This window comes from Taeniopygia guttata, chromosome 5, assembly GCF_048771995.1.
Source record: "Taeniopygia guttata chromosome 5, bTaeGut7.mat, whole genome shotgun sequence".
NCBI classification, from domain to species: domain Eukaryota; kingdom Metazoa; phylum Chordata; class Aves; order Passeriformes; family Estrildidae; genus Taeniopygia; species Taeniopygia guttata.
In genome coordinates, this window is record NC_133030.1 from 18504576 (window position 1) to 18528096 (window position 23521).

The 23521-nt window shown below is 44.0% G+C and overlaps 1 long non-coding RNA gene across 5 annotated transcripts in view; it reads right to left on the reverse strand.

Annotated features, from left to right (window-relative positions):
- Positions 1–23521, reverse strand: part of LOC115495484 (uncharacterized) — a 93481-nt gene that overhangs the window by 61827 nt on the left and 8133 nt on the right. For 3 of the 5 annotated variants that reach the window (XR_012056265.1, XR_012056264.1, XR_012056267.1), the window contains exons 1-2: positions 20487–23478; positions 19405–19491 (exon numbers count right to left, since the gene is read on the reverse strand). The exons of the other annotated variants lie outside the window; for them this stretch is intronic. This is a non-coding gene — a long non-coding RNA (uncharacterized lncRNA). Of the gene's footprint in view, positions 1–19404; positions 19492–20486; positions 23479–23521 lie in introns of those variants that run through there. 5 annotated transcript variants of the gene reach the window in all.

Consider the following 23521-nt stretch of genomic DNA (forward strand, 5'->3'; position numbering starts at 1 on the left):
TGGTAATATATACCAATCTTCTCTGGGACTGATTCATGCATTAAAGGCTTCAGTGGAAGTTTTGAGACGAATCCATGGACAATACTTCTTTATTGTCCAGACAGTTCATATACTGCATGTTACATATAATTCTCCTATTCACTGGATTCTCGATCCAAACTCTTCTGGTAAAAAGGCTTGTGGGCAGTTTACTTTCTGTCCAATGACTTCATTGCAAAGGATTTTTCTTCTCTGTTCAGCTTGCCATGTGCAAGCTTTCCTTCCTCTTGTTTCCCCTCCTCTTGTTTCCCAGTTTCTGGAAATAATTTGTGGTTTGGAAATAGAAATGCCCTTGTAGGCTTCAAACTGCTTAAAGCCTGCCATACCAGATGAGTTCATTGGATCCATCTAATGTGCTCTCCTCTTGCCATCCATGACCAATACCTGTTGCTTCAGAGGACAACACAACTGCACAGTAGCTACAAGACACTTCAGCTTTACACAGAATCCTTTGTCTGTGAGGAGCTGACAAAGCATCCTTCCCACTTCCACGCTGAACTGCCCCAGGTTTTCTGAGAGGGTTTCCCAAGACGTCAGCTAAACAACAGAGACCCCACAATAAGGATAAAGAGACTTAAGGGGGACAAAGTACATTGGTACATATCAAAAAAGGGCTTCCCAAAACGTAGCACAACAAACACAGAACAACCCCTTCCAGGACTAGCCTGGCTCGGTTCCTTGTTCAAAGAAATTGGCAAGCAAATCTTTATTGTAAGAGACAGAACAGAAGCTGGAGGGGAGGTACTGAAATCTGGGGATAATTCACAAAATCCTGGCCTGTGGTGTAGAAGGAAGCTAGCATTATGTATCTATCATTTGTATTTCATTTGTTACTCCTGCCAGATTTATGCAGATATAAGCAACCTAACAATGATCACATCTCATCTTCAGCAAACATGTTTCCTGGCTGCTTTTAAACTAACAGAAAGCAGGTATAAGATAGGATAGACACTTTTTGGCTTGCTCATTCATGTCAAGGTCATCTTGTGCTTCACAGATATCCTACATATTGCAGCAGGATTACTTTTTCAATTAGGTACAATTTAGTAAGACAAAGATATCAGATTTGGTCTCTTAGAAGTCTGCCATTTTGCCCAAAGAGCACGACCGTAGTTCTCCAAGCCTGGTAACTCCAGAGGCTCATGCCTTATCTTTTCCCATGGCCAACAAGTAGTGTCAAAGCTACGAAGCTGGACTTGGCTCTCTGTCCCTGAAGACATGGCAGAGAACCGTCAGAAAGTCCACCTGTATTCACCTCAGTCTGAGCTGGGCTCTCCTTCATGCCCGCAATGGGTGCACAGAACCAAGGGCACCACTCTTGGGATGAGGGAAACTTCAACTAGGCCTCAGGTGCCAGCGGAAATGGTGGGATGCGTGGTGTTACATTGCCACCTTGTGGAGAGCTCCCACTGGAGACCAGGGGAGAAAGATGGCTGACTAACAAGTTGTGGGCTGCCAGAGTGTCTCTCCATCGCTGCGTGCCCATGGCTGGCTGAGCACCTGCGCCCCTGCTGTGACCGAATGGGCCGCTACATGTTGCAGTTATTCCTTCTCCAAGGGGTGAAGCACAGGAGCACCAGGCAAGGCCTGGAGGTCCTATGCATGGGCAACATCATCCCATTGCTCCAGTGCCTGGATTTGCAGGCTTGGTATTAAAGTTTTTTATAGATGTTGCCAACAGGAACCAAGAGCCTGGTCCTATTTCAGCCTGCAGGGGTAGGAGTCTTATCACAGTCGCCAGTAACTCTTGCAGTGCTGCTGTCCACAAAAGAAGAGTATAGGTGTGCTCTGTGAGTCCAGGCCCCCACAAGCTCAAGGAGAGAATGAAGGAAAATGTATTTCCTTTCATTAAGTGCAGAAGAAGCCTCTGGTGGCAATGCTTTTTATATTAGTGGTGTCCCCAGAGAGGTTCAAACACATAAACCCACAACATGCTCCTCCTGTTTGTGTGATGGAGTACTGTGTTGACAGACTGAAGAAAATTACTGACAAATGCTACCATGTGGACTCTCACAGTGATGCCATGTATTGATTTCCATCTGGTGATGATGTGCACTTTTGCGATTGCATTGACACTATTCTCTCTATTAAGAGTCTGCAGACTGAGTTTTTGAGTGAAAAGAATTAGCATTGTTTATTATTTACTCAGTACTAGAGGATGTCTGCAACTTTATGGGCCCTTACAATTACAATGAGAAAAAAATAATCACAGGTCCCCGTCCCAAAGCCCTTAGCAAGAAAAATTAAACATGATGAGAGAGGCAAGCAAACCCTGGGAAGATGGGCTCCAAGAGCAACAACATCTGACAAATGACACATAGATAACTCCTTATTGCCTGTACATCAATTTGAAGAACAGTAATGCTTTACATGAGGTAAAATACACCCAGCAATGATTACTGGGAGCAAGCTGCCCTCCCAGGTTGTCCTCTGCCAACACATCCTGCACTGAGTATCTGGAAGTAAATAAGAAAATCCCTCAGCTTTGGTTATTGTGGTAGATCACACAAGTATCTGAAGCATGGGCTGAACTTTTCAAGACCTTAAGAGAGCAAAAGTCTTTGATTTCAAGGAAATATGATACCTCCTCAAAGAAAGGGTCACATTCTTTGAAATGCAAGATATGGACAACTGAGGAGATGTTGGCCAACAACAACAGGACATGAATGCCAACATGTCCTGAGGGGAATAAAGGCAGTAAATTTGAGTTCCAGAGGTTTGCCGTGGGACTTTTGCTAAACCCCATTTTCCAGCAAATTCAATGTGTCTTAGAAGCAGACCTACAGAGGTGTGAAAATGTGCTGGTACTCATGAGAAACACAGACTGTCACCTTTCTTTGAACAAAGGTTTATCTTGGTAAAGGTGATGGCAATAGTAGAGAATATTTGTTTTGCTCCAAGGCATGTAATTTGATATCTCATGAGACCTTAGTTAAGACACAAATACTTTGCAGCGTATGGAAATAGTAAGGCATGTACTAGACCTACCAACATATGTTTCAGTGACAGCTTTCAACATATTGTTATTAACTGGGAAGCATTATTAGCAAGATACTTTTGAAAATTGGTTATTAGTCCAATAAGGTTTTGTATTTCAGTAATAACCTAGATGACACAAAATCTCTGCTAGTGGGATTTGCAGGTAGTGTACAAATTACTGAGATGGTAAAGAAGAAAGAGAACAGGATGGACTGGGGAGGGGGATACAAGAAATATTTGCTTAAATTATCACAATGCAATAGGTGCATTTTACTAGAGGCAAGTGAAACTTGTCACACCTGTCAATAAAGGCTGAGATTCAACTCCACCCACCTCCTGCCCCTAAAAGCATTTAAAATGAGAGCATAGTTGGCTTAGGCTTCCTCTATAGTTGATGAAGAAAAGATGGCACCTTCAGCAGGAAAGTCTGACTGAAGTTTGAAGGTTGAAGCCAAGACCCAGTGTTTAGGGTGAAAAATCTGTCTTGCAAATCTGTGCATAAAGAAGATAAAAATTAACCACCTCAGCATGACATCTCACTACAGTGTTTGGTGACTAATATGATACTCAGGTGTAAAAAAAAGGCTTTACCAAGTAGAAACAGAGAAGTGGTTTTGTCCCTGAGCTGGTACTCATTAGAAGAATTCTATCTCCAGTCTTGGCACCCCCAGTTCAGGAAGGCTATGGACATCTCAGCATTCAAGTAAAGTCACAAAAATGACCTTGCAAGAGAAAACAAGTCTTGAAATACTATGAGTATAAGCCTTTAATCTGCTGCAGTTAGTCAATATGTGGCTTGATATTTTTATATGTAGGAAAAGATGTCTTACAGACTTTTCAAGTCTTTCACCAATAGACACGGAAAGATTCAGAGAGAATTCAGGCTAATGTTAAACAAATGCAACTGCGAAGCAGGATACGATTTCCTCACTGTGCGGGTAGTTAATACTAGACATGTAATGAAATCACAAAACATTTGGAGTTTGTCAAACACAAACTGACATTTTAGCACTTTGGCACACATGATTACATGGGAGTGCTTAGGTTTAAAAGCATGTGCTTGGACAGTTACTGCAGAGCAGCTGATGCATGGTAACTCATCAGCTAAAGTTAACCTGTTCTTGGATCAATATATTTCATAAAGAAGTCATTCCACAGCAGCCCCTACAAAAACATTTTGCAACCTAACTATACCCGAGAGGAAAAATACAGAGATTCACCACAGTCTGTTCTCACCTAGGGATCAAAGAAAAAGAAACCTACACTAGAAATAATGGGATATTAAGAAGAGGGGAAAAATCAAGCTGCACATCTTTATGTCAAAGCAGTAAAAGTCACATATGAGGGTGGATAGCTCCATTACTTCAAGTTGAGTCTTCTGCACCACAGAAGCTCTACATTCTTCTGAAAACCTCAAACTTCATTTTGTGATTTAGATATCCTCATAAACACTAAAATAATGTCAGCCTGAAAAAGCAGCTCTGATGGATGGGATCTCTCCTTTGTTTGAGCCAGTGGTCTAGCAAAACCTAAAGGCATATATTTCAATTGCAGTTGGTGCATCCTTACAATTACCCCAGCAACAAATGCCAGTATTACATGTTTCCCTCTGTTCTGGGGCTGCTTCTTAAGCCCTCCCAAGCCCTACAAACCCTTCCTATTCTCTTCCTCCATGGCTGACCCTCCAGCTTTATTTTGGATAATCTCAACAAAACAGTTACAGATTCATTACACATAAATCTGTGCAAGTCAATCATGCAGGGACAACATAAAATAAATGGAATTTAATACCAAGATGACACAGAGGAGATTATACTTGAGTGTATTATTCATTTCCATTTTTAATTCATTACATTTCTTCTTTCTTCCCCCCCCCCCCCCCTTTCCCCCCCACCTTCAATTTATACAGAGCTGCAACACATTTTCCAGCCTGCTGTGCTGGAATGCTGCAGTGTCAAGGGACTTTGCAGTTAAATGTAAGACCTTGTTGTTGTATTGTGCACTGGGCCTTCATCCTCAGGAAACTGACAGCTCCAAGTTAGATAACAACTGGTAAATCATCATCTCTGCTAAGTGTTTGCAAAGCAGGTAGGAGGGCAGGAAGGAGCTTTCTTTAGAATAGGAAAAGAAAGAAACATATCTCTTAAGGGATTAAGAACTTCTCTGACCATCCATCTTTTAAGTCACCTCCTAAATCTTTGTTTTTTCTGATACCAGTATTTCTTGACCTTTATTTTTGAGCTGGGAGAAGACAACTGTCTGAGGGCTCTCAGCAGGGTGGGAAGGGCAGAGGAGATGTAAATCAGAAAGAGGAAAGGATGCCTTTCCAGGGGAGCGAGGGGGAAGAAATCTAGAAGCCAATTTCCTTTTGTACTACAGCAATGACCATTCATTATTCTCTAAGGGTTAACCTTGCCTGGAAAGCCCATGGGAGGAAGTGTACACTGGCTGGTTGCAGGGACTGGATAGAATGACTTAATAGAACATGTTTTCTTTTCTAACCCTGATTCCCATGATTTTGTAATAAGCCAACCTTGAATCAGCTAGCGAAATTTCCCTTCCGTATTCTCTAACACTTCTCTAAACTCACCCCCATGCTTCTGGAATGACCTGAAATTTCACATTCTCCCCCAACATGCAGAGAAAGCTGCTGACTTCACTCCCCTGCCTAGGAGCTAATGCTGTGCTTCTCACACCTCTGCTTCAGCCCTGAGCAGTTTCTACCTCAAACCAGCTGATGTTCCATATAAGCACTGGTAACTCTTTTTTCTTACATTTGTTCATCTGTGTATGAAGTAATATAGTCCCATGGTGGCATGTTGATGCATGTAGAAGAGAAAAACAAAATACTTAATCCTAGCCAGATGAAAGGAAGGGAAAAAACAAAACAATAATCATGAGTTCCTCCATACTCCTGCTTGGTAAATTTTCCTTCTGAAACCAGCTGTTTGACAGATGGCTTTAAAAGTGAAGTTGTGTTCACTTCTCTTAGATAGGCTGATGGTCTCATTCTGTTTGTTCTTTTTTGGCTTGGAAAACTGCAGAGACAACTGGATGGAAGTCACTGTTCTTCAGGTTCACAACTTCATTGTACAGCAAAAAATCCAATGCAGTGACATAGGGCATACTGAGGATAGAACTGGCTAGATCTGAAAGCAAATTAGGAGAGGAGAGGCAAGTCTGGACAGGGCTTTTTCAATTGCCTTTTCTACTCTTGCAATGTCCACAAGCTAAACTTTTGTATGGTAGGAGTTCAGTGAGAACAAAGATTTCCGTCACCCTCAAAAATGATGTTATTCTGTGAGATCAGTAGGTTGTGGGTTTTTTCCCAGTATCTCTGATTTCTCTTCACACCCCCTCCAACCCCCACCCACTCCTTTCCCCTCCCCGCCTTCCTGCCATGTAGAAGAGTGAATTTCTAAACCTCCAAACATTTTTCAAGCCAGCAAATATAATTATATCAGTTACTATACTTTATTTCAATAATTCCAGGATGTTCTGCTTTGATCTTGAAACTTAAACTTAGCAGGGTTCCAGACAGTGTCAGTCTCTGTTCTCTGCCCCTTCCATTACTTCCATACAGTTGGTCAGGCTCTGTACCCTCTTCATGGCCTCCTCCCATTCTTAAAATCCTCCAAACAGCTCTATTTCTTATGGAAACTCTGAATAACTATCTTTCTCCACACCTTCCCTTGACCTCCTCCTCCTCAAGAGATCCCCACAATTCTGGTTGAAGGGACAGTTAGCCCTACCCATCCATAATGCCACCGACAGCTGCCTGCTCTTCTGCTCTTGGAGGCTGCTCTGCTCCTCATGCCACTGTCTGTGGCTCACCTGAGGAGACCACCAGCTACTCAGGGTAGGAATATTGGCTTCATGTCTGCTTGACACTCCGTGAAGGTGCAAGGGGCTGGCCCCAGGTGTAATAATGCTTTTGATTAATATTTCTACTGACCATAGCAAGGTGAACCATCACTTGGGTAACAATAAGAGAAGGTGACCATATCACTGGGTTGGGCTTCTCTCTTCAACCTGACATTCAGTCCTGAACAAGCACCTTTCTGAATCCGATGCATCTTCTCCAGCGGTTTAGTCTTTTCAGGGCAAAGACAATTATTTAGTGTTCGCATGTCATCTGTGCTACGCAAATGGCAGTTCTGGATCAGTTAACATCATTGTAGGACTAGCATTCATTATGGAGACAGAAGGGACAGAGAGCAGGAGAGGAGAAAAAAAATGGCACACAAAGTGAGTGTCTGTGGGATTAAGAACAGCTGAGGGTAGAGAATAATAGAAAAGAAATGGTGGAATACTTTGTCAGCACAGCCTGAACGGGTCTGTTTGCACAATGTCATACAGGGACAGATAAGAACTGCTGTATGGTGAGCCAACAGCATTCACTGTCCTCCAAGGAAAGACAACACCTGGTATGATGGAAGACTACAGATCTGACATCTCTCTGGCTTTCACTGCACACAGGATTTTTTAAACTGCAATATATTTCTAAATTATTGGCCAGTGGAATCAAGAAGACACTGAAGTGAGCCACCCCACACCCGCATATTTTCATTACATTTCCATACTCTAGTTCCAAAAGCCTCTCAATATCACAGGGAAAGAAACTGCAAATCTCTTCAAGAATATTATATGACAGTGAAAGAGTTATGACACATGTTTCTAGATGGCACTTATCACATTTTTAAACTCATCTTCACTACTAATAAACAATCTATTTTCTTGCTTGTGTGCTCTGACAGAACAAACACAGAGCAACCCTGATCAGTGAATCCTGGTTTTCCTTCAGTTGACCCACATACAGTTTAGTGGAGGAAAGTCTATTGCAAAGTAATGCAAAAGTTACATGGGATCAGCTGTGCTTAAAAGCTTTGTGAAAGGAGTGTATTTTCCAGGAAATGTCTGAGATTAGCTCAGTTGGTGAGAGCATGGTGTTAATAATGCCAAAGTTGTAGGTTCAATCCCCACATGGGCCATTCACTTAAGAGTTGGACTCAATGATCCTTGTGGGTCTCTTCCAACTCAGAATGTTCTGTGATTCTGAAAGGTGAGACAAAGGTTCTTTAGCATGCAAAGGATTTGCTCCAAAGCCCACTGAAGCTGCTGGAAGGACTTAGGTTGATTCCAATGGTCTTTGGATCAGAACCAAAGGGGGAAGAACAGGCACCAGGCATAGAGGGTAACATAAAAGAAGGCATAGAAAGTAAAATTCAAATTTATATACAGCAGGAGAAGTCCTAGGCATACTGCAGATTGTTAAAAGATACTGTTATGGATCTGTTGCATAAATGGCATACAGTGGTGAAATGTCCCAGATCCAAACCATGTCCATCACGCCATGATCCATACAGTGATACTACAAGTCACAGCACCAGTTCCTCAACCAGCAGATAAGAAACTATGCCTCATAAGAAGGAAAATCATCTCCTGTGTCTATGAGATGGTGCCTCTGCTGAGATAGCCAGTGTACACCAGCTGTTATGTTTTTCATCTGTTGCACTACACTGACATACTCATTTATTACAGACCACTGCCACCAGATGCCAACAGCTGCAGCTCATCGGCCTACGGTTGTTTCTGATGAAATGCCTCTCAGATCAGAATATGCCAATCCGTCAAACCCGAGACTTTTGATGGGGCAAGAGAGTTCAACCAACTCCCTCCAGTTTTAAATTCCACTTTTGTTTTTAAAATTAAACCACTAGTAATAAAAGAACAAAACACAAAGCAGAAGTCAATATTGAAATCAAATGTTTTAGCTGATGTTAGAGGAAAAGGATTCAGAACTTGGGTTTTCATTTTGCAAAAATTTTCAAAATTCTGGCTGTTGGCCCAATTTTTAAACCCAGGTTTGGTTAAAAAAAATTCTGAAAATGTTCACAGGATAGGAAAGCCATTTCCTGCCAACTCTATATTGGCTTACAGTTCTGACGCATGCAAGCTGGATTTGAATTAGCAGATTAGGCCCAGATCCAAAAAGGGACCTAGGTACTTAAAGTGGGACTGAGGTATGCGAGGCCCAGACAAAGGTCCTCCTCAGTCCCTGGAAACCACTGAGTTCTTAAAATTACTAATTCTGCTTTGGAGAATGCCTGAAAGTACCTCAGCTTTGACATGCAGTTCCATGCCCACATCCCCTCTTCACCTTCATCCATACCTCCCCAGGACCTCTTGGAGCATGGCCGCCAAAGCCAGGGCCCTTCAAACATGCAACGGCAACTCCACTTTTGTCCAAAATACAAACAGAGGAAGAGGTGGTACCACCTTATCATACAATAGCTCAGTGCTTGGAGCACACACCCAGGCAGAGCTGGTTTCCCTCAGCTCGTGAGGACTCAGCCCTGCACTGCAGAGAGTGCCCTGGCCAGAGCCCTTCCTCTTCTAACCCCTGCACTTCAGTTGCATACAAAAAAAAAAAAAAAAAAAAATAGAACTTGGCTCTGGTTTCCTCTGTCAAGTTTTGTATAAATACCTGATTTTGCTATTTTCAATGTGTGAATATAAAAAACACTGTCTGAGGAAAACATGCCTAAAAGCCATATGCTTTCCTCTTCAAGAGAGTCTTCTGGATTTAAGGCATCCCCTTGTCCTCAGCATTGCTTTTGCCTATCTCGGGCATCGCCACAATCAGCTTTGGCCTGTTTCCTCTTTCCCCATATTTCGTGGGTCAGGATGAGGCTCTGTGGGTCTCACCCCTTGAACTCTCTGGCATACACAGAGTCGGTTCAGCTCTATCACTTGGAGGGAAGACACAGCCTGCTCTCAGGCCTCAAAGGAGTGCAGCCCCACTGTGCTGTTATTCCTGCCTGTGCATTACAGAGCGGGGAATTAGGCTTTCTTGTTTACATTTTCTCTTTTCTCTTTCACCCCCTCCTTTTTTTCCCCCCCTCTTCTTAATAAAGAATGTTTTTAAAAACAAGTGCCTGCATTTGAGCTCCTGCGAACTCTAGTTTCCTTGGAGAAATGCTTGTGCTCTTTAACTTAAAGAATTTCTGAAACATATAGGAAAGGAATTTCATAAACTGCTCATTGAAAAACATTCCATACATTCCCCTCTCATCCAGAGACACCCGTGTGTGGTCTCCGACAAGGTCAGGTTTGGGGCTACGTAACGGGGACAAAGATTCCAGCGCTCAGAAAACAACAGATACCACAGACCATGGGACGGGGGGGAAAGGACCTCGTGACTCCCATTGCTGGAGGCCGGAGACCACCGGAAAGCCAACAGACAGTAAACACTGTGCGTTATCCCAGGGAGGAAAATCCCAGCGCGAACCTCCCACATATCTGTTGAGAGAGTGACATCAGGCTCTGCTAAGGAATGGAGAAGGGAAAGAGGGGGGGTGGGGAGGGAAAGAAAAGAAAAGAGGACAAAAAGAGAAAAAACAGTGTTTGCCACTTATTATTTAATCTAAGAAAGGTGAAGACAATGAAGGAGGTTCTTGAGAGGCAGACTGGATGGCTATTGCAAATGGTGGGCAGTCAGACTGGGATGTGATTACAGATGGATAGAGTGGTGGGAAGAGCACCCTTGGTTTAGATTGCTTCCCCTCTGTTTTGAAATCAGGGAGGCATGTTTGCCAGCCCTGCCATCCCTTGGGGCACTCTGAAGCTCTAGGAATGAGTGCTCTGCACATCTTCAGTTTACACTGTTTGCAGAAACCATAACGTTATTTCCAAACCGAGCATTCTGAAACATGCCAAAGGCACCATTCCTAATCCACTACGATGGACATGACTCACGGCAGGTCTTAAAACAAAATTACCCAAAGTGAGGGAAAAGAAAGCATCAGGGAAATAGTCTCTTGGAGAAAGTTCTTCTCCAGTACCTGATGAAATGTCACAAGATGGGTTTTATTACAAAATTTTCCACTGAAGTCTACATGCTAGAATTGATTTCTGAGTTTAGATCAACTGGAAACATGTCAATTCACAGGAGATCTTTTGAAATCTTTGAGAAAGTCCCCAGCATAAATAAGGTCAAACTGGAAACCTTTTTGTGGAAATTGGAAAGCAAGGCCACACGTGGACCATCATTCATGTTGCCCTGCTTATCTTGTATCACCATTCACACTAGCATGGATTATGCAGCACCACTCGCACTGTAAAGTGTAATTGTTTCAATTTCATGAGGTATTGCTGTTTTTTTTAGAGCTCACTAGTGACAATATCAACTCGATGCAATCAGGATCCAAAACTTTTTATCTGCTCCTTGTGTCACTCCTAAGTTAAGCAAATCCTTCATCCTCAGCAGTCACCAGTAAATTAGAAAGATTTGAACCTAGGCTGTTCTTGCTTAGACTTGGCTCCATTCATGAGCAGGAGGAAAAAATAAGCTTTGACTGAAGATGTCAGACCCTTAGTCACCTTTACAAAAGTTTCAAATTGCATTAAACTGACCACAAACAACAGCCTGTCTAGATTTCTGTAGCAAACCACAAGGAATGAAAAATGGCTGACAACAAATACACACTTTTGACATTACAGTTGCTTAACTCCTTAAACCTGGGATCCTGAGTGAGGGGGAAAAAAAGTGCAAGGCATAGTTACAAATACCCAATTTCATCTTGTGCATCATCCTGAATGGACGAAATGGCTGGCACAAATAAAGCTCTGCTAGCAAAGCACCACAGATTGTCTTCATTGCTGCTGCTGCTGAAGGTTGTCTCTGCTCTCCTGTTTGTTCTCTCCTAGCTCTTTATAAATTCAATCCAGATATTAACAATATCCATTAGCTTCTCCAGAAGATTATCTCAGCTTTAGTGACTGGAATGCAGGGATTAGAAAAAAAAAAAAAACATTTGGTTTTGTTTTTAATAAAAGTATATGTTGATTTAAAGTGATGGCTTTTAACATCTGTTGTGCAAGTCTTTGTGGTAATAACCCTCAGAGATTGTTGGGGAGAAAGATCATTTAGTAGGTAATAAACATCAGTGATTTCATTAATGAAATATTCTAGCATAGACATTACAAACGGGAAGGAGCAAGACTTCCACCTGCATAATGATTTCATTGCTGAGGCTAAAACTGGCTGCTGGTGGCAGGGCAGGAGATGCCCTGGTACCTCTTTCCCAGCCGTGGGCAGAGCTACATCAAGGCATGTGCAGTGGAAGAAGAGCTGCCTCGGGGGCCTATCAGGAAGCTTCTGACTATCAACATGTGAGGCACAGATTTCGAAATGCCTTACCAATAAGGGGTTGTCCTTAGTTCCTGACATTGCTGCAACCCAGCTGACAACTCTTTCTTGGAGCACTGGATGCCTGTTAGCTGGAAAATGGTGACACAGATTGAGCTGAGAGTACGGGAAGTTGATGGGTCACTCAAGTGAATCCAAAGAACTGCAGTTCCTGGCAGAAGAGGTGAAAACCTTCTGTATGAATCTTTTCATCTTCCTCCGCAGGGAGAGGTTTTGAACACAATTTCCAGCCAAACTCAAATTTCTTCTGGAAGTCTTTAATGATCACGTGTGTGAATGTGGAGAGGAGATCCTTCAGAGACCAGTTTTACAAACAATAACAACAACAAAGTGGAAGACTTCAAAGACAAAAAGATCATGGGGTGGAAGAGAGAAGTTCTTTCCTGTCTTGCAGACTTTCAGAGAGCCAGTAACAAATGGAACAATGGGGAAATGCCCCTGCCGACATGAGGGTCCAGGGCTCCCACACACCCAGAACATATTCTGGTGCCTGTTTGCAGCAGTTGCCCTTCCCCTGCACAGCAAAGATCAGGGCACGAGGGAGAAAAATGTGCCTTTGGATATTAGCTCACCATGTGGCCCTAGGCACAAAGAAAAGTCTTCTCCCACCTCTTCCCTTTATCAGCTAGTCAGCAGCACCTGTCCTACCTGAGTAATTGCCATACCACAAGCCACCCAAGGAAGTGTTCAATCCCATTTCTGAACCCTGCTCCCTCCTCAGTGAGGAGAAAGGTACCCCAAAGCCCCCTTCCTTGAGCCTTGATGCTACCAAAGAGGCCAGTCCTGGCAGGGTAGGCTCTATACACTGTGGAGAAGCTCAGTGCTGCTCTGGAAAAAGCACATGTAGGGAGTGGGATTTGGACCACAGTGTGCTGAATCAAAAGCATCTGAACAGTTGTCCTCCCCTGCGGCTTTGCGGTGAGCTTAGGAAATCCCTTTTGAGCTGTGCTCAGGGATCTCTTTGAGGCTTCTTGGCTTCCTGCAGCCTTTTCCTCCCTTGTCAGACAGCTAAGAGGAAACTGCTGGTGCTGGCTCCCTGCAAGACATCAACTGCTTTCTATTATTTGGGGGCACAGGTTTGCCCACTCTTTGGTGACCAGGGCCTAAGCCAGGGTTCTCTATAAACCTCCTGTGGTGCAGAGGAAAGAGCTAGTTGTGTCTGCAGGGAGAAGGATCACCTGTATGCCTGCTGGCATCTGTGGTCCGCTGTCTGTGGTCTCCAGCCAGAAGAACAATAGACACTGATCTTTAGTGGGAATATAGAGCATCAGCTAAGATTAATGAAAACAAAATAGTGTGGTTGAGACCAAGTAAATGCCTTGGAAAGACAAGATGGTTTACACATTTTCAGATGAGCTAACAGGCCAGCCCAAACACAGCATTTTCTTGATCTGGAAAATGAAGCAAAAAATACAATTCCAGTGACTTCTCTGGAATTACAGCTTTAGTTGTTTTACCTGCTACTTAGCACCCCATTTTCTCCCAGTGAAGACAAAGCCGGTTTTGTCATCAAGGTTACAGTAAAGGAAGGGATGAGAAAAAAAAGGAGAGAAGTACTGTTCACTTACTTTGCTTAATAAGATCTGACAAACTGACAGTTGTTCCAGTCATTAAGGAAACTATTACCCAACGTGTTTTGTGCAGTGGATATGTTACCTTTTTGTCACACAGTAAGAGCAGACCGTCCCTGGACTCAGAGATGGGTTTGGGCCATATCTAAACTGCATGGCACACTCATGCCATGCTGTTGCCTGAGGTTATTGCCATGGGAGACATCCAGGAGAGAGGATATGATTGAAGACTAACTCATGTGCACAGATTTCCTTCCCATGACCACTACGACAAGTGGAGGAGAAGATGGTTTGTGCCCTGAAGAAAAGTCAGAGAGACGAGTCACAAACCCTCTAGTTAAGAGAGATTCACCTGGATGCATAACTTAAATGCAGGAGTTTATTGAGGACCACTGATGACTTTACCTCCCTGTCCTACTCAAGTTCTGGACATCCCAGATGTCCCACAGAGACACCATGGCCCTACTGTGATGTTTTCTACTTTTTATGAAAAGGCACTTTTAGCTTACATTAACAAACAGAAATATTCTTTATCCATCGAAGCCAGATACATTTGAGGATAGAGTCAGTGTTATCCATAAAGCTGTCAAGAAATTTTCACAGGTTTTATCAGGTTTTCTGAACTGAACAAATCACTCCTGAATGTTTTTGGAAATCCTCATTTTTCTGCCTGACTATAGGGAGTTTTCACATTTCAAGATGTAGGGGGGAACTGACACTACTTTCAACAGCAAAAATCAATGTTTGTTAAAAGGTGCAATTTTGTTTGCTTGTAAAACTTCTTTGTTTCTCTATAGAAGACGTTACCATTATTTAGGTATCTAGATAATAAATAAAATATGGGTAAATATAAAAAAGATTACTTCATTTGCAACTACTTCTGCCAGGAGCTAACAGCCAGGGCAGCTTTTTCCATATATGCTGTTGCCATTCAAGCCCTGGTTGTTCCTGTACTTGGTGCTGTGGGAAGAAGCAATGGTAGGCAATTTAAAGAGATCTGCCAATTTAATAAACCATTGAGAGGAGATACTGGAATGCAATATTTCTTCACCCAAATCCCCAAGCTACTGATTTTCTTTCTTGATATACCTATCTTAGTAATTGCTGCTTTGTTCCTGCCCTCAGAGGAATGACCCTAACCAAGAGACAGCTGTAGACACTCCATCCAAGCAAAGGATGCTGCAAGACACAATGCCCATTGCCTCAGCTGCCCAAAGTCCTGGCCTTAATGCTTTGCAGCAAGGAATCCACATCCATCACAAACTGCAGAGAGAAGAAAAGGACCAGGACAAGGAGGTGAAATAATGAAAAAGCTTTGTCCCAAAGGGAGGCACAGAAAGAAAAATCTTTCACTCTTCCTTGGGGACTGTCTAAAGCACTTTGATCCAATCATGGCTTTAATGAGAAGGATGCCTCAGCTGCCCCTAAGCACACACCACCACTGGTCCTGGTGGACTAAGATACCCAGGGACCCAGACCACAAAAGAGAGAAGTAACCTCAGCAAACAGAAATTGAGGGGGACATTCAGTTTTGCTGCTTCTTTTATCTCTTCCTAACAGCCTAATTGGAGTGTAATGAATTTGGGGTTGGTGCTCATTGCCAGACTCACTTCTTTGATGTGTTTTTGGCCACTGTGCTACAAAAATGCAATGGGAACCAAAACCAAGATATTACACCTCCATAAAGTGTCTCTGGGTTTACCATGAGATTCCAATGCCTGTGCCAAGTGACCAAAGCCACTAACAGGCCGCTGCTCGCCAAGATGTTTGGGTAATGAATAAGAAGCAGAGAGAGATGCCACTGTGAATCAGAGTGAGGAATGCACGCTAATGGCAACAGAGGTGGATCCCGGGCTGTAATGTGGAACAGAGGAGTGCTGTGGTCATGCTCCTCTGCAGCTGCAGCTTTCAGGAGCAGCTGGTGGTGCCTGAAGGCATTGTGACAGGCGAGAAGGATTTTAGGAAGTAGGTAGAGTACTGCTGTACAGGGACACAATGACACAGCACCATGGGCTGCTCACACTCCAGCAACCAGATCACTCTCAGGCCAAGGGTCTTTCCCAACCCCACTTTAACCATTCCTGCCTTAGCTCCTGCAGACACATCTCTTTGCCACATGAACCTACCATGCTTTGCTTGGCTCTCAGCAGGGCATCCCCACGTGCAAAGAGTAGCCACTACATGACATGTGAGTGTCCAACACACAGTACATGCTCAAGAGGCCATTACCCCCCACTGCCCATCACACGCCCTGTCAGGGTCACCATCCCACCAGTGGGGACAGGAGAGTCAGCAGGCTGTGCATGCAAGCGGCAGGCAAAACTTGGAAAGGCCTCCCTGGGGGATATCCAACCCTGCAGAGAAGATAGGGATCCCCAGCACCTCACTTAGATCCTCCAGGTGAGTGATAACCTGCCCTTGTGCATACATGAACAACCTGGTGATGCCTACCAATTAAAATGTCCAAGGGCCCCACATAAAACTTCCTCTTAGAGACAAATAGGTAAATTATGGGAGTTTGGTTCTGAAGAGGCTTCATTAAGTACGGATGTTTTCTGTTTCTGTTCAAACACCAAACTATGCAAGCCCACGTTAGATGAAACAATGCATCTATTCCAAAAATCACAGCCCAAAAGAAAATCCAACTGCTTATCTGTTTCCCTGTCTGCAATGATCTTGCTCACAATAAAAAACGATGTGCCTCCTTGGAAAAATCGTGGCAAATGACAGTTCATGTACTTGCAGAATATTCAGGGCTAAATTCCCACCCTATTTAAATCAATACAGCTATATCCATTTTAGGGAAGCTATCCCCAATTGACAGATCCTGGGAACCTGGCCCTGAATCTCTCTCTGACTCAAACAGCCTTTACCCTGTGACTGCATGTTTGAGACATGGGCTGCTGATAAGATACGCTTCTAGTTAAATGCAGCCCTCCTTCAGCTATGATTCACATTCAAGAGCAGTTAAGTGGTCCAGCTGTTCTGGACACAAGCCTTGCCTCTGCAAGAAAAGCACTTTCTGGAGGAGACATCTCACACGGCTTTGCTGGTAAGCAGGTTATATCCTGAAATCCCAGAACTGTGCTCCAAAGCCTGACACTAGAGGCAAGGACAAACCCTCTTCCTGACTTGCAGTGGCCCCTCTCACCATAGCTCCATCAGATGTGAGTGGAGAGCTACTTTGCACCTTGCTCATTACTCAGAGGAGAAAGTAGGGAGTCTATCCGTGAGCGTCTCTGTGTTCTGGAAGACTTAGGCATTGACACCAGCTACATGTGGATAGCATTTAATGGCCCAGTAGTAAATTAGAGTCCCGTTGGACCAGCAAGGCAGCCCCTGAGACCAAGAGGTGTGCAGCTCCTGTGCTCATGTTCTCAGTGGAATACATCTGTCAAAGCAAAATGGAAATGGGACACTACCTGAACATTAACCCTGTGGTTTCCCTGAGTTCCACAGGGATCTCAGTGCTCCATTTGCTGCTGCTGGGGACCTCATTGCTTGGCCATTGCCATGAGCACATCCGACCATACACGTGCAAGCAGACATTCTCAGCTGAAGGGTTGGAACAGCTCCTTCTATTGAACATCTGGACTTACACATATAAACTACTCAACACTCTCTTCCAGAATTACAGAGTCTTTCATATCTTATCTCTCAAAAGCCACTTATCAGCCCACGGCTTTCAGACTTCAGTCTCTCCCGTCTGCCAGAGTGGAACCCAGCCATGTAAAAAACATGAATAACAGCAGCCCCTCTCTCCTCTCCCACGCTGATGGCTGCAGCTCCTCTGATGGGGGCTTGAACTTTGGGGGCAGCAGAAACAACTCCATCTACCCTTCTGCTGTGGACTGGCAGAAGTTTAGCAGAATTAAACCATGGGGCAATAGATCACTGGAACATGAATGCCTCCTCCCATCCCAGGATGAGGAAGGTGGCAAGCTAAATGTACATATTTGTTCTCTTAATTATGATGGCAGACAATAAGGAAACATTTGTAAGTTCCCATTGCTGCTGAATGGGCTTTGGGCATGCCCTAGAACCTCCACATCAAACATGTACAACAAAAGACAGGTTTGTGCCCATAAATGAATATTAATAATTGGAAATAGTCTGGACTTCTTATCAAATAAAGGCTTCTTTCTAACTAAATAACCCTTTTTTAAATGCTAACAAAATGGTCAGAGAAAGTTTCATTTATGACATTTCAAAAGTGCTGTTCAGAAAGGGAGAGAAACTCTTTTATTGTCCTCTTCTGTTTTTTCTCTCCCTTTTCCTTTTAAAGAAAAGAAAGGTGCAGAGGAGGAAGTGCAGGAAGGGCTTTTGAGCTTGTGAGCCATGAAAACACTTCGAGTTTCAGATTCATTGGGCATCAAAATTTCCACACCCCCCCCCTTCCAAACTTTTCAAATCCTTCCATAAAAATTCTGAAATGATATGGAAATTTTTTCCTCTGAGCCATAAGAGATGACATCATTAGATTTCAGCATGGTGCTAAAAACGTGAGTGTGTGCTGCAGCACCAGATACCAGTCTAGACATTGCAGCAACCAGAACCACAGCAGACCAAGGGGCTTTTAGCAAGCTGCTGGGACTGGTGCTTCATCAGGCAGGATGGAGATGGGGCTGGCAGGAGGAAGGCAGTGATGATACAGCAGAGGAAAGCTTAACATAAACCAGGATCATCACTAGCTCTGGACTAGCTTAGCTAACATATTTCTCAGTTGTATGGACTGCACATGGGTCGTACATGTTTTCGTTCAGTCCGAGAGAGGTCTGTCGCAAGAACAACTGTCTCTGCTTTTGTTATGAAACTGAAGTTCAGGCACAAATCTTGCCTGATGGCTCTCATTCCAGCAGCCAAGATACAATCCAGAGAATAAACATGATCATCAGGTACCAATTGGGAAATGGTGGGAACAAGACGTGTAGTAGCAGTGGCAGGAAGAGAGGGTACAGGTGCCTTCCCTTCTCTTCCCCAAGTGTCCCCCCGACCCACATGCACTTTGGCCCCCATCAGCCAGTCCTCTCTGGCAAAAAAACATGCTTTCAGATGCTGCTGCCAAACCTCAGAAATGTATATTGCTGTTCTGGCTATGTTCAGGAGGAAGGGGAAGGGAAAGCAGTGTGCAATTTTCAACAGTTTCTCCTTGGAGAGGGGCCCCCTAATTTTCTGAAAGGGGCCATCGAGGAGGGAGGAGAAAAAGCAAGAAGCTCTGTCCCATTTTAATCCCTTTTCCCAAATTAGTTATACATGGGGAATTCATGATGGAGTTCCCTCTTTGGGCTCAGAGCCTCAAAACATTTCATAACATGCAGAACCCTTCTAAAACCTTTTGATCACATCCCTTCTAAGACTGCTGTGTTTATGTGCAGAGCTGTGCGCATGGGCAGATGCTGAAGGGAAAGACAGGGAGCAAAAGTATCCTGCGCTTGTGGCACTGCAGGTAGGGTTTGCAGGACAACCCCAGCAAGGGGAAAAACCCAACAAGGAACCACAATACACAGAACAAAACAACTGTGGGACAAAGACCACTGGTGCTGCTGTGAGAGCTCAGCAAAAACACCCACAAATCTCTTCCATGCCGCTGTCAGGACAACCTACCTGGAAATTTGAAGCTTGCTCTTTGTTGTGTTGAAACCTAGTACAGGGACTGCTGAGTGCTCTTTATTCAACGGGAAATTACCCAGTCTGCACAGAAACAACACAAAATAAAGATATTCACTCAAACTTATGCCTTGACCAAACAGGTTTGACATCAAGCAAGGACCATTAAGTGCCAAACCTGGAGATGATTTCCACAAGCCCATGAGAGGCTGGAAGCCTTGGGATTACAGCGCATCTCCCTGCCCTATGTGTTTTGATTACAGTGCTTCATAGCCTCAAAACGTTAACAACAGAATAAGCTGCTACTGCACTTAAGTCATTTAGGATCCTGAAGTCCAGTCACAGTTTTTCAGCTGACCAAGGAGGGAAGAAAACTGTCCTCAGATTAACCAGCATGAGGTCTGCAAGCCAAAATCCTCAAAGGCATTAGATCCTCTTAGAAATCAGTGGTGCTTGGGCATTTTAGTAAATATATTCAAGGACCTGGACTGAAATACCAATGCCCAGCCCCCTAAAAATTACATTATGCGTCTGAAAAAGTTTACAAAGGTGACTGTGAGACTGATGCATTTCTGGAAGTTTAAGAACGAGTACTGGTATTTTGCTAAATTTTACTCAATTCTTCTTATTTAAAAAGAGCTCAACTGGTTTAATTAAAATTCATGGTAAATAGATTTCCTTTTGCCAGTGCCAGTGCTTTGCATGGACACATTCAAAGGCATTCACTTCCATTTGGTTAAACTTCATAACTGACTCTTCTAAATGTTTCCACATGGTGGCTTGAATTATTTTTTTCTTTTTCCTTTTTCTTTTTAACTAAATCAATTTTAAACCAATTTTCATTACATTGGTGGTTTTGCATGTCCACAAGGCCTGTGGGCCTCTTGGATTTTAAAACTTGGCGTGAAATTCAGCCCAAAATGCCAAGTGCTGAAACCCAGTGAAAATGAAACCATTACAATCTATAGGGGAAGCTGCCTGCCATTCAGCCCTGCCCATGCTGCTGGCTGGACTGAGAGCACCTTCCCTGGGGCACCAGTCCTACACCAAACTGTGCGCTAGGAATGGCTAAAACTCACCTCTGGACACTGCCACTGCTCCATCCTAAGCAAGTTTGGGATTTGGCAGCAGTGAGCTCAAATCCTGGCTGGTGGAAATCACTTGAAGCACAGCCTGTGAGAAGACCAAAATCCTGATCAGGAGCCTCTTTAAAACTGTGGCTTCAAAGTTGACTGGAAATCTGGCCCTGGGCTTCTCTGCAATTCAGCTTGGGTTTGCAAACTTGGCTGGTATTAGGTTTATTGCACCTAGTTTGGGGCTTTATTGTGAATATTTTGTGGAGATTCAGCTCTCAAAATTAAATGGGCTCTGTTGTTCAGAGCCTGGATCAGTGTCCCTAACATCCATAAACTCCATACCAATCTGTTTATCTTCATGTGAAACTAATTGAGGGTCTGATGCTTTATTTTCAAGGTAGAGGTCATTGCTATGTATTATCAAGTCAGTAAAATTGGGTGGGTGGGGGATGGATGGATGGATGGATGGATGGATGGGGATTACTGACTTCTGCATATTGGAGGACCTTGACTTATAAAGCAACTTTTTTAACAGGTGAGAAGCCAGGTTTATTATGGTCCCATTTTCCACCACTGAGTCTAGTAAGCAAACCAAGAAGCAAAAAGATGTCTTGGAGAAGTACCCAGCAACTCAGATGCTTCAAAGCAAAGACAGCAGCCTTAGAAGAAACAGCAGCAGAGATGAAGGTTTTCTGCCTTGCAGAAGGTTTGGGCCAATAAAGAAATCCAGTAATACTGCTGGCTTCCAAAACTACTGCTTTTAATACCTCTAGAAGTAGAAAAGAATGGGTTTATTTACTGTCCAACTCCTTTTCCCCCCACAAAAATCCTCAAAATGGTGACCATTCAAAGCAGAACAAAGATGGTGCTTGGCTAAGGTTCAGCATGGCTCCTATTACTGAGGAGAATGTGGTCATGTTGCTAAGATAGCAGCCTAGGAGTCAGGCCACTCTTCATGGCTATCTCACCACCCCACTGTGTAACCTTGGAAAGTCACGTTTCCCCTCCATGGTTCCACATTCCTTGCCATCCTGTGCCTCTTGGCTATTCAGGCTGCCAGCTTTATGGTCCAAGTCTGTCTCCTACTCTTCTAGCTACCACCACAATTATGAGAATTTGATATATGCTGCATTCCAGCACCCCTTCCCACAGGCCTCTGTTAGACACCATGCCAGCTTCTACCATCCCTTCCTGGGACATACACATACTGTGAAGAACAATCTGCCCCCATCACCCACCAGAAGCACCCCAAAGGGACTACAAACCAGGGACAACTGTTTACCAGTGACAATGCAAAGGTATGTTCTTGAAGCACAAGAAATATGAGGGGTTTGCCCTGAGGTGCACCTCTGCCCCAGCATGCATTTGTCATGACTGCTTGAGTAAGGCAAGGGTTTATCCCTGACCTTAGAGGGCTGTTGAGCTTCCTGGCAACGCCTTGACTTTGCAGCCTGGCATGCATGCACCTTTTTGTAAGCAGTACTGCACAGGGTCATGCATGCAGTCACAGGGTCCTTTCTGACCAGCATAGACCAAAACACAAGAGAATGTCTGGGTGTGACACTAACACCCTTTTCCTTTACAGGGGTTAAACCTCTGTAAAGGGACTATGCCAGAGGCAGGACTTTTACAAAGTATGAGACCACCCTCTTCCCTGTTTTGCTCTAAGGATCCTTAACTCCAGGAGCCACCACACCACTAAGAGCACAGGTCCTGCTTCAGCTCCAAAATCTCATTGAAGGCTGATCCTAAAATGCCTTCAGGCAGCAGCTTCCTCAGTAGCTGCTAAATTATCTCTGGGTAAGGCCTCCTGTGCTGGGCACTGGGCATACACACATGGAAGGACAGTCCCTGCATGAAGACTTCTCAGCCTCAACAGGGAGTGACACAAAGGGGAGGAGATTAAATGGCGTTAGTGAAAGAAATCACCGTGTAGAGAACTGGTAAAGGTGGGATTAAAACTCAGAAAGCACCAATTAGCTGCCCTGCACACCAGGGCACTTGGTGCCTTCCCTCCATGCACGGCATTTCCACGTGTGTACATGGACACACACACACGTATGTGTGTGTATGTTTATTTACATATGTGTAAAGATGGATGTGGACACAGACTACGTTGACAAAGTCTGAATGTGCACACATGTGCACGTCACATCTGCAAGAGGCACGTTGTGATTTGCCCTGTGCTCACAGCCCCTCATGGAGTGTCCCTCCTGACCTGACCCAGCAGGAACCGTGCCCCATTGTGACTTCGCCAGGCTCAGCCAGCACAAGAAGCTGGGATTTCCAAAGGTGCAGGCAGGACAGGCAGATGATTGCACTGAGATACTTTCTCAGCTCCTTCTCAGAGTTTGGTGATGTTTTATCAACAAATAACATGTCTTTACTACTGCCAGCCCTGCCGAACCACTGAAGCTGCAGACAAGCAAGCTGTGTTTGCTTCTCTTTCATTTGTCATCAACACAATGGCCAGCCAAGTTCTCATTCCAGCATCTTACTTGTTGGTAACAACAAAAACAGGCAAAAAGGGAAAAGCTGATTTTTGGCAGGCTGTGGGCTTCAGAAACGTAGGTTTGGATAGGTAAAGAGAAAAAGGCCCAGTATGAAAATCACCGGGGAAATAGAAACATTAGGAAGCAAGAGTTTAAAACCAAAAAAAGGTAGGCTGGTTGGGTTTTTAGATTCCCCTATTTCTGCCTTCTGGGATGGTGTTGTGTATTAATCCTCTCCCTTCACCAACACAGGGGGCCCTCAAGTTAAGTGACAACTGAACTTGGTAAGAAGGAGACCAATAAACCTTCTGCAAGGGTTTCACTTCCTAAGGCCTGCACTCAGGGGCCATTCCAGGTCTGGATCACAGTCCTGCTGTATACAGGATGCAGAGCTCAGGGCAGGGAAAATGCAGGGAAGAACAGACACCGCTGAGGGAATATCTCTGGAGTATGTTAGTAGGTTGCTGAAAGGGAGGAACAGTTTTGAAACATGAGCACAGAGATAAAAATCTATTCCAAGGTGAGGATGAGCTAAATACATCAAAG